The sequence below is a fragment of the Varroa destructor genome, unplaced genomic scaffold (assembly GCF_002443255.2).
Source record: "Varroa destructor unplaced genomic scaffold, Vdes_3.0 BEIS01000004.1, whole genome shotgun sequence".
In the NCBI taxonomy this organism is placed as follows: Eukaryota; Metazoa; Arthropoda; class Arachnida; order Mesostigmata; family Varroidae; genus Varroa; species Varroa destructor.
In genome coordinates this window covers 47988046-48000220 of record NW_019211457.1, presented here as the reverse complement: position 1 = coordinate 48000220, position 12175 = coordinate 47988046, and the positions used below count along the sequence as shown (strand labels likewise).

General features: G+C 37.9%; 1 protein-coding gene and 1 long non-coding RNA gene across 12 annotated transcripts in view; one reads left to right on the top strand and one right to left on the bottom strand.

Moving 5' to 3' along the window:
• Window positions 1-8519, top strand: part of LOC147756300 (uncharacterized) — a 39319-nt gene extending 30800 nt beyond the window's left edge. Inside the window, exon 2 of the long non-coding RNA XR_015326425.1 lies at window positions 7356-8519. This is a non-coding gene — a long non-coding RNA (uncharacterized LOC147756300). The remainder of the gene's footprint in view (window positions 1-7355) is intronic.
• Window positions 1-11156, bottom strand: part of grh (grainy head) — a 65121-nt gene extending 53965 nt beyond the window's left edge. For 3 of the 11 annotated variants that reach the window (XR_002673189.2, XM_086987098.1, XM_022804833.2), the window contains exons 1-2: window positions 10204-11156; window positions 2012-2251 (exon numbers count right to left, since the gene is read on the bottom strand). The gene's annotated coding sequence lies outside the window, so the exon portion shown is untranslated. Of the gene's footprint in view, window positions 1-2011; window positions 2252-4417; window positions 4659-10203 lie in introns of all 11 variants that reach the window. The other 8 variants (XM_022804826.2, XM_022804831.2, XM_086987097.1 and 5 more) reach the window with 8 other exon arrangements.
• Window positions 11157-12175: the final 1019 nt, after the last annotated feature.

Below are 12175 nucleotides of genomic sequence, written 5' to 3'. Positions count from 1 at the left end.
TTATATTATAGGTGACCCTCTGTTGTGCTAGTAGCGTGGGAGTCACCACTAAATGTGACGTTTTGCCCGGCACACCATTTTTGCTTGCAGATGCGATGCTTGCCTCAGTACGTCGGTTACTAAAGGCTGATGTGCACAAATTCTAATCATACAAGGGCTTGTAAAAAATGTAAATGTACATAAAAGTACGGCAACTATGGCCAGCCAGTTTCGGGAAGCTTTAAATAACCATTGACGTCGATTAAAGCGCGTACCTGTAATTTGTAACAGGTTATATAAATAAAGACCAAAAATTATCTTCAAAAAAACATCGACCAAGGGGCGTCCCACCAAATCACCAGTATTAATTTGCTATGTGTGTAAATTTATCAGTTGGTTTTTCTAGTTACATTTTAAATAAAATCTATATAGCTCTATATTTAAAATAATATTTAAAAACATGTATTTGTTTCAACCCTCGAATAATATGGACAAGTTAGAGAACGAAAATGGTCTTTTCAAAAAACTTAGAATAAGAAGTGTGTACTGCAGGAATATTTGCAGTTGTTAATGAGGACAAAAATATTGTTATATTAGGGATATTGATACTAAGCTATTGGGTGACTTAAGCTCTAACTAAATTGGGTTTCACAAGTGGCGCTAGCCATTCAATCTAGATACCTTCTTCCTGTGTGCTTATAAATAATGTAAACTGCTTTATTTTGTACAGAAAAGGAGCTTAGATAAATAAGTACTACCTTTATGCTCGTTTGCCTGACTGAGTGGCAAAAGGGTATGTTTCTAGATTGGGTTTAAAGCAAAAAAGGGACTGAGAAATTTGGGTCACCCGGTTGTCACGCATTCAAGATGTAATGCGATGACTAGATAAACTAGGCGAAAGGTGGTGCCGCTGAGCGGAGTGATGTGATCAGCAAAACAAGCGGGACAGCGAAGGGTGCCTCGCTAAAGGGTGGGCGGCCAACTAGCCTCATATTCCTGCATTATGTCGACCGAATATCCAAGAACTTGCAGGGAACAGGCATAGGAACTAACCTGGGGGAGAACATAGATGAGTTCTGTTGAAATACCCACTATACTATCAGACGCACCATTATCAAGCCCTGTTCCACTATGTGACCATTTCGCCAGTTTCAATGGGGCAGAGGCGAGCAGGCGTTGGCCATGGGTCGAAAAGCTCGCAAGATGGGAAAACCGGTTTAGGACTCGTTCGCCGCTACAGCAGTTACAGCGAGAGTAGTAGCAACAACATTAGAACACATCTGCTGATCCGCTATACATATCCCAGCGAAAATTTGATGGCGTTTGAAACCAGCAAAGAAAGGCGCAGATATTTCAGAAGAATTCGACCAAAATAGAGAAAAAAAACTACGGCTCTAGATAGCCGCTGCGTATGATATATATTAAGTATTCTAATATATAACATTCGGAGATACCAGACTTGTCACAGGCCGTTATTATTTTGTACCACATGTACAGTTTTTCTTTTCATACATTAAATTAAAATAATATGCAATGAGTATATTCCATGCTATATATATGGAATCCACTACAGAAAGCTTTATAACTAATACCGATAGGTTTTACTGTCATCAGAAGATAGATTCTATTCATTTGTAACCAGCGTGTCCTTTTTAACTAGAGCTGGATTAATAGAGGCCCCACGTGGGACAAATAAATATTTCAATTTTATGTATGGTATTGCAGCGTTGAAGCGTGACTCTAAACGCCTTTGTGACACAGTAAAAATATTTATAGTACGACGAATGCAAACAAATCAGGCAAGCTTATTTAGACATTTGAAGCATAAAACCTATATTTAACTAAGTAATACATTTTGATGCTAAAGCATTGGCATTTAGACAGCTGGCCTTCGACGTGAAGCGAAAAATGTCTGAGGTTGATTTCAAAGCTGTTTAGATAGAGTTAGATCACTATTTTATGTAGCCGATAAGTTTGATAGGCAGACAAATAAGTATTACATCTTCATAGAGGCGTGGCAACAAGAACGTACCACTTATCTCCACTCCTTTAAATAAGATAAGTAACTTGACGTTCCGATGCTTTTTGGTTAAATCTCTGCACGATTCGACGAACATACGGAAGATACAATAGGGACTTCAACCCAGCCCGTAGGGTCGACAATTATCGACGCTCGTAATCACTAACAATAATGTTATGAATCGGTTTAGACCCGCTTCAACTAAGCGCATAGTTTCAAATCAGTGAGGCGGAGATCAAATACACAATTTACCTGCAAGAACAAAATGAAACAAAACAAGAAGAATAAAACATTATTAATAGGTGTCATGATTATGATAGACAAATAGATTGTATTATATAGTTACAAAACTTTGAGAAGACCTTCTTAAATTACACATGTAGCTTTGTATATGTTAAAAAACAGATTTTATTAAAAAAAAAACCTTGTAGTAACAATCGAGAATGAAGTGTTCCTCAAAATTAACATGCTATTTAATAGCTACTAAACAAATTAAGAACCCACCAACAGAGTGATAAACAAAGTAACACAAATGGATTTTATTCAAAAGAGTCAGTACTAACACACCACAAGCGTGCAGTACAAACTTTACTTACAAAGTTAACGTGAAATTTTGAAACAAAGTAGTTTATAATTTCTCTAATCAATCGCGTTAAAAGTTTAAAATCATATTATATTATTACTTTTAGATTTAGTGTAACTATACTACCATATATTGCCTCGTTTTATACAAAATGTCTTTTAACGTACAGATCTATCTAGAATGCGTTGGAAAGCAAAATAGCGTTTAAGGTGTTATTAATTTTTTTTGATGATAAAAGTTTGCAAGTTCCTTGTTGTTCATAGGTCAGAAATTATATACATGAACTATGTGTATACAATATTGTTTGCTCTAGTTGCCTTATAACGGCACAATTTTGACCCGAGACTAATGCTCGAAAGGTTAGCATTTTCCTGTTAAGCGTCATTCCAGATTAAGTATTGTGGATTAGTTAGTAGAACTAATACAACTGAGACGCATTACAACAACACTGATGGACAGACAATTATAACTCCTCTATACTAACAGAATCTTTTCAAGAATATGTTATTCAAGGGGTTCAGAACGTTTCCAGCGCACCAAAAAATCATGCGTCCAGTTATGCCCCCGTACTTCCTGTACACATATTTCTTACAAATTATGGAGATAGAGCCTATACGGTAACCTAGGCAGCGAACACGGCACAATAGCGCTTTACGGTCAGTGTATATCCGACAATTGCGCGATACCGGTGACGACTGTCACGCGACACTTTATTCTGCTATATATGCCACAACAATGCTAATTTTTTCAAATTTCAAATCATGCAGTTTTGCAAGATTGTTGGATATGTTAAACATACAATTAAAGGCCTATATATCCATTGCTTCTTTGTGTAGTACATTTTTGATAGAGAGACACTTTACCTCTATGTTTGAAGACTTTATCAATTACTGCATATTAAGTATGAAAAGTCTTTTCCTATAAAATGCTATCTATTACTATGAAAAGTGGTAGGTATAGCAAAAACTGTTATCTAGCTACGCCTAAAATCGCTCAACATAGATTTGTCTTCTTTTGCAACAGGCATTTAGCATCAATGTTACATTGGCAATGTAACAAGACTGCAAGGCGCTTAATGTTTGTGTGACAGCGAAAATGTTCCGATGTCATCGGCCGTGTATCAGTGTCCTGTGCAAGTGCGGCCGCTTATACCTATTTTTTTGATCATCGGATAGAAATTTCTGCTTCACCACGGCAGTAACTCCACCACACCTTGCTTTTGATAGAAGGTTTAACCTTTGCATAAAAAACAATAATAGATAAAAATTGCGTGGGACTATGTATGATATACTACATCTCCAATAATTTCTCAGTATGCCTAATATAGTACAGCAGTGATACGAAATAGTCAACGAACTGTTTCCACTTGAAACAACATTGCGTTGGCGGCCACTCCTAACGTGGGGCCCAATTCTATATTTGTCGTTGTTGTAAGCAGACAGCAGACACCTATTTAAAGACGCGACCAAAAACCCCGATCACCCAAGTCAAAATCGGAAATAACAGCATCGGCATGAGCCCCAAAAAAGGAAGATCTACAATATAATTCGAATATTAATCAGACAATAAAACTTTTCTGTTGCTAGCTACTTCGGGGCCCATCAGCTTTCCTGTTGATGCTTTCGCAAGCACGGATGGCATCCAGTGTTATTTAGGTCTTCAGTCAGGCGGTTATCCATAGCAGCCTCTGATAACGAATACAGCTTATGGGTGCTGGCGCTGTCCACTCCATGCTAATCAGTGTAGCAATCCCTACACCAGTTCGAGCGGTCATCCGACATATATACTCATAGGGATCTCGTTGAAGCACATTAATATATCCATGTGACTTCTACCTGTCGCTTCAGCGAACGGTGGGTTCTGTCTGTGCAGTGGGTCCGAGTGGAGCGTTTTTGGAAAGATGATCCCTTGCTCGCTATGACAGGTAGTTGGCAGATTGTCTCTCCTTGTTGGCGTTTTGCTGCTGTCCGAGACATATTGCTGCGATGTGAAGGTGTCCTCCGAATAAGTCAGAAGATGCCATCGAGATGGGCATTTTAGACCAAAAATTCCACTGTTAAATTTGCTATGCGGATCCTAAAATACAGGCGAAAAAAGACAGAACAGACGTTTCAGGGGGGTATTCCGATAGAGGATCGGGCTGCTATTAAAGGATGCGTTTTAGTCCAGAAGCTGCGTAGAGTTCTTTACAAAAATGGTTCTTATTTTAAAAGGAGAAATACAATCCAACGGCTAGTTTGAGATTTTATTACTTATTTTGGTCTTCGTTAAGTACTAATTAGGACATATATACGCCACCTCATCGATGTACGTACCGGTATAGGAGGGATTCCGCAAAACTAAATTGCTAAATTAAAAAAAAACTTTTATTTTAGCGTATAATTTAATAATATTTTATCTTCACTTTAATAGTAATTATGGTTTCTCCAGAATCATTAGAAAGCTGAGGTCAAAAATTAAGCTAACTTTTCACCGTTTTGGTTCACGCTCTTTTTAAAGAAACATTGCATGTTTTATTCAAATATAACAGACTTGCTGAGATACGAAAGATTAACATTGGGAGTAAGGGTGGGATTTGAAGCATCAAACGGAGGAGTTAGTCGCCTTCTCTGTTAGCTAAAAGCAATATTTAATGACGCTTTGCCTAATGTTTTATAAAAAGTTCCCTGGATATTTAGTATGCTTTCACCAAAGACCTTTTGAAGACTACGATCTTTTTGCGAGAACTATACGTATTTACATTTCCAAGGCACTACCATGCGCCACTTAATTTCTAAACCACATAATTATAATGCTGAATGTTGTGGCAAGTAAATACATTCGTATAAAATATTAAGTTTGTTGGACTCGAGAAATTTCGGACGAGCATGACTACTAAATCTGAAAAACGACGTGAAGAGGCAAAATGTTGGCTCCATTTTGTTCTAATGTTTCTACTATAATACATTTAGTATACATCAACAACAACCTCTAAAAGTAAATGAAGTAATCAGAAGTAGTAATTATATACTCTAACCATAACCATTTTTGAATATTATTAGATTTTTCATTCGATTGAAGCAACGTCGCGTTAAAATTTGGATAGGAATGAAACACTATGTGATGGACCAAAAGAATTTAACATATCGATTATTTTTGTTTAAGGTGTATTTATTAATGACAATAACTGCGTTGAAGTTTATTTTTGTTTTTCCTACAACTATTCCTTTTACTTGTCAACTGGAGTAGTCCAAGAGATAGAGATGTTGACATCATTGGCTTAGATTTGGTTGTGATAATGATTAGAAACAAAATGATTGAAATGTTTCAGTACTTAGAGATAGTGCTGAATGTGTTGCCTTCTAAATGGAAATACTTTAAAAGATCGAAGGATCCACTTTCGAATGGTTCCTGTTTATTTACAAGTACGATTGGTGCTATCTCTAACAAAAAACTAAACCGTATGACCAAGAAATAAGTTTTCGAAAGCGGTTGCTCTTTCTTGAGCAATAAGCCTTATAATAATATATTTGAAGGAACTCAGCAGAAATAATTCCTCGGAACCATAGTCCCTAGATTGAATTGATCTTAGAACTTCTGCCAGTTGTATGCGCAGCATATTTATTATTTATCAAAGATTCGATGATTCCAGATGGCCTATTTTTGCCCTGTGCTCACCCGTGAGCACAGGGCAAAAATACCACGGACGACAAACCACGTTGGATTTCCAACTTTTTGGATACAAGCGAACGAAAGTATTACATCAACGACACGAATACTCTGTAACAGAAAAGCTCGCAACTTCTTTAGGCGCAACTTAATAGACAACAGCGACTTTAAACAGGTGGACAGGAACGTCACATTTTCGAAATGTAACAAAACGTTTGTCTTCCAACATGTTATGATTAGTCTTTGCCGCTATTCACATTTTTCGAAAGCAGCATTTCAAAATACTAAGTGTTTAGTTGACCACACAACGCTTAGAGTGTGAAATTGCAGCAAACATCACTAAAAGCATCCCTCCTACAAATCCACGATATAAATCAGCCACTATAAATCCGAAAATCTACGCAAAAGCAAATCAAGCTGATCAAAAATAATTTGATCAAAACGTGCGCCGGTCACGTCAGTGCTGTACAAATATAGCCTACTGGCCTAGTACTAAATATTGAATATGCGTGTATATTGAGAATACTATGAATTGGATAAAACGTATTGAATCCCGTTTTAAAAACATTCATATCGTGGTGCTATGGTTTGCGCCGCACTTTATCGGGAAACTGGGGTCTACTTATGAAACAGCTCACTTGCTTTTTTGTTTTAATTTAGTCTTTTGTATTATAGTTATATACTACGAGAGTACACTTGAACTTTCACACATTTTAGCTGGGTTATGTATTCTTTCCAAAGCGTACACAAAAAAACTATATCATTCCACATATTTCGATGATCCTTGTTCCGGGTGACTTAATGCGTTTGTTAAACGCTTGCATTGCCAAAATGAGAATTCGGCCATGGAGACACGCAATGTCACAACTCTGAGGTCTATTGATAAGCACTGGTATCTGGCCCAAAATTATATCATCAAGGCTACACACACCTCTGTCTATGAAATATGTATTTCTTTTACAATAATATAAAGTAGCCACTAATTAGAGCTCATAATGAGTCCGACTGGATTAATGTCTTATTGAAAATTGCCAGTCATAGCCTACTGTCGGTAAAGACAGGTGAATATACATATATGCATAGGTATTTGCTTCACACTAAACCTTTTTTTTTCCTATATTTCAGTGGTGCGTCATTTCCTTGCCAATCGTAGGCTCGTTAGCTAGACTCCTAATGCATTGTCGTTGTCGTCGTTGATGTCATCGTGTGCTAAGAAAAGAGCGCAGAACCTATGAACCCATATCCGATCTCTGATCAAACGAATAGGCGAGTGACTTCGTTTTTATCGGTCTTCGGACGTATCTCGACGTCTTACTGTATCAAGAAAAAGCTCGCCTAGCGATAAGTTATCAGCCGGTAGCGACCGACCCAGCTAAAGCCGAGATCTGATGCGTTTCGCGGCAGCACCGAAATAACAGCTAAAAATAACAGAACGTCAAAAGGCAGGACACATATCGACTCTGGTTTCACTTGGTGCTATAACTTTTCGGTTCGATTTCCTACTTCGATGCTGAAGTGTGTTTCGGTTAGACAAACCTACAGACTTTAGCATCAGACAGGGAAACGATTCGCAATAGAAGGGTTCGGTAATACACAAATCGCGTAACACGATTTACTTTATAGTTTTTGGCAGCAGTGCGCCTGAATGACTATTTTACTTTTATCCAGCAGCATGACTTTTAGCTCGTCGAAATTTAACTATAGACGGCATAAAAACACAGCACTTTATGAGACAAAATTTCAACTGCCAAAGAATCATTAAATCCTCGCAGAAGAACGAAGCACTAACTTTAGCCATACCAATTTAATGTACACATGTAGGTGGATGAAAATTTATCACATGTCTATAACAGATGCTTTACGATTCTAAACTTCCTGTCACTTATATAATCTCTAGCATATGAGATGTGATTCCCGCGTTTGCGAATACTTACTCATTTTATCACATAATTTACTTTTGTCTTTATAACAGTATATATAGATGTCTGCTTGCTGTGTGGATAATATAAATAATCCACAGAGTCATTAAAAACATTCCAGATTGTTACCATGGCTCACTTGTATTAAAATCGTAGGTAAGTAACATTTATAATATACAATGTACTTCTTTAGTGGCAGTATATAGAGAGATGACCAGCTGAGAACGAAACGACGACTACTGTAGTTGCAGACCCTGACAAGAGCGTTTTTTGTGTGCCACTTAATTTTAAATAAATCAAGCGCATATTTGAAATAAACAACGTGTAAAAGAACTTCATGATTCTTCTTACGCGGTGTCGCTACTCTGCCTATTGGTCTCTAATTTTTCTTACGCATGAAGGTTGCCACTGGTAACGCTTTGCGGGTCATATTTATATATATAAAAGACATGGCCAAACTTAAGCTTGACTTTGGACAAGATTGGTATTTAATAGGGAGTAACATTATACCTGTTATCAGGGGAACATGCCAAACATAGGCAATGATACTTTGTTTGTATACATGAAAGAATATACAGAGAGTTACAAGAAACTCAGTAACTTCTCTTAATTTTACACATGGAGCGCTTTGTTTTATATTACGATTCAATGAGCTTTCGCATCCAACAATGGCAGCTATTTTATTTTTTAATTCCCATGGTTCTAACGGAAATTAATACTTGTAGGTCTAAATAATTTCTGAAGAGCCATTTCCAAGAGTGGTAGCTCGCTCTAGTCGAATCATTTATGATCTAGCAGTTTATAAGTTCGATAAATTGATAAGCACTTTATAGTCTGTAGAAAAACAGCATGCAAAACATTAGGTCATTAGAGAAATCAAGATGATCTTTGAAAAAGACGTAATGATAAATGAATCCTCTTATCTGTTTCGTTTTCTGGTATTTAGCTCGTTTTTATAGAAAAACAACAATAGACATGCTGTAGTTTGTAACTATACCGGGATCTGTCCTGAAGGCGACCCACTTATAAATATTTCAGGGTTTTATTCGTTATTCATTTGGTATTTTTGTTGAGAGTTCCGCCTGGATGGCATGCGACATTAAGATACTTATTAGATATTAGATTTACTAACACCTATAATATGAAAGCTCATATAGTGTGCCTTATCGTACCTTCATATTAATCTTATTTGACAAAATACATGGTTCATACATTTATTAATCATTCTCGAATGCACATTAGAATAAGCGAGAATAAAAATTTTGTTTTGTTTAAAAAGCAGGGGTTGGCACCTTTCGAATTTTTGCATACGTTAGGTTGGAAGTACTGGAAGTATAAAAGGATAAACTATTGCATATACTGAAACCTACAAGATATGGACCTCTCGGAAAATATTTTGTAAAGGGTTGAATGGGTAAATTTGACGGTGCGTTTGGCAACGTAGTAAAATAATGTGCTAATTAACTGTAAATATCTCTGCATACAATTCTATAGCACTTATTCATCTATTCCTACAATATGAGTTTTAAACTTTGAATAAATATTTTTCGATCAGGTGTTTCCGTTTATGGTCATCACTACGAATCGGTAATATATCAGTTATTTTAATTGCAGGCTGTTTTATGCGATATGTTGTTCGCGCCAGATGAATGTCTGTTTAGGCTTTTCAAAATTCAGTTAATATTGAAAAATCGACAGTTTAATGTACCGAACTCGTAACTCCGAATTCAATGTATTGAACTGATGAAAACAGACGAAGGGTAATGCATAAATACGTAGTTGGGGCGAGCTGCCTTTCACTTAAATACTGCCTTTTTTTAATTAATGCTTGAAATACCTGGTTATATTATTTTTATTTTCTTTCACGACTCTTACACATATTATTAAAAAATATTAGTTGAACAAACTATTTGATAAGACGCTCAGTAGATTTGCTCCAATTAAGCGTTTTTGATTATACATGAAGAGAAAATATGTCGAAATTAGCGCGCTGCCGGTTTTTCATGCTTAGCTGCCACCAATCAATTTCTACTGACCAAATTAGCTTTCCTTACCTAGTACAGTCAAGGAAACATTTGTTTGCTGGAGATATGACGCTTGCACACCCGTTTCGTGAAATGCCTTCACGACCCCTATGCCAACACTTACGAAGTGCGCGCTTGACAAACGGCCACAAACGGTGACGGCCGGCATCGTTCCTGAGCATCAACAGCCCATATCACAAGTTGCATGCAGATTGAAGTCTCATCGGTGTCCTTCAACAGGGATATATTTGAAGAGAAAAATCGGGATGCTGTTGTCGAGAGCGTGAGCTTTGCTGGTTCAATTTTTGGCGATAATGCTATCACAGGGCTAAGTTTGTTCGATAGAATCTAATCTACATATTGTTTCACCCACTCTCTATCGAAATATTTTTCAGCAGTTAAATTCTCTCTATGCCGACGCACACACCTTTATTAGATTCCAAGAGTGAAGACAGGTTAACTGATGATACTGATGAAACCATATGTAGCAACGAAGATTGAAACAAAAAAGCCTTTGTCCAACACATTAACCGCACTGCGCACATGTATCCAAGGGAGTGATAAGCCAATTTCGGGCACTGAGTTTTGAGTTTAAGAACTCTGAAGGCCCTATGAGATTAAAGAACGACGAAATAGCACCTTCGTTGTTGGTTGTTATTGAAGCGAAACTGATACCTTCTGTTGTCACAAATTTCCTTAAGTCACACTTAATGTTTGTCCCTTTATTATCACTCTTCTGTTTCTATGAAAATTAATAAATGTGAGGTTGTAAGTCTTAGTATGTATTGTCCGGATATTAAAGATACAGTTATAAAGAAAACTGACTAAGTTTAAGTAATTATTTAGCAATTCTTCAATGGCTGAACTGTTACTATCAGTTGACTCCAATGGCTCATGCAATTGCGGTATCTGCAGCTTTGTGAGACGTTTGCATCGAGCGCGCTCCTCAACCTACCGAAGACAACTGAAGCTGAAGAGATATAGCTAGCGATGGAACGCTTCATAGTACCACCACCGCCACTGTTGTCGTTGTTGCTATTGTTGCTGTCGTCTTCCTTGCTGCTGCTGGTGCTACAGAAGCAGCAGCAGCAGCAGCAGCAACAGCAGCTGCAGGCGCCGACGAGGTGCTCCCGGCGGCCACCAGACGGCGCTACAAGGTGATGGGGCGGGGCTTTGAGTTGGGGGACCACCTATACCAGTAATGTAACACAAGCAATACTTCAGAATGGAGAGCCAATAAAAGATTGTTCACAGCGAGCAAAACGCGACAATGAGAACGAGAGAGAAGACTGAAGCTGAGAGCCTATCGGCCGTTGAAGCCTGGTGCTCGTTACCGTCTCCTTTATAGAACTATGACAGCTTATAAACAATAATACAATATGCATCACATGTATTTCCACTCGCAATAAGCAATGTAGAGCCACATAGTCTGTAAATGAGAAGTGTTGACTTTACGTTTACTGAAGAATCTCTTACTTACTATCTTTTCTTTTTTCTTTCTCCGATGGACGACAGAAAAATAAAGGAAGGCAGGACGGGGGGCGACCACGGCAGCGAAAGAATGGTAAGGGTGGTGATGGCACTATTGCTGCCGTTGTCGCCGCCGTTACCGTTGCTGTTGCCTTGGCCGTTGTTGGTGATGAATGGTAAACGGAAGGTGCAATAGCGACAAGTATTCAATGGTTGTTGGCTGTTGCCATGGCAGAACGACTATAAAGACATGTTTATCAGAAGCTGCAAAAAACAGCCGACCTGTTTAGCCTAACGTACGACAGATAAACAGATTTTCGAGTCAACGTAAATGACGAAATTCAGGAAAGAAGACGCTGGTGCATTGGTAAAGCAGTAGCCGTAGTTGCTGTTGTTTCAGTGGTCTCACTGCCCCTGACCCGTCAGGAGTGTCTAGGGAGGACGAAAGTGTAATGGGAAAATATAATATGGTGATGTTCGGAGTAATCGAAAATAATGATAATGGTAGTGACAATGGGACTGCTGTTTAGAG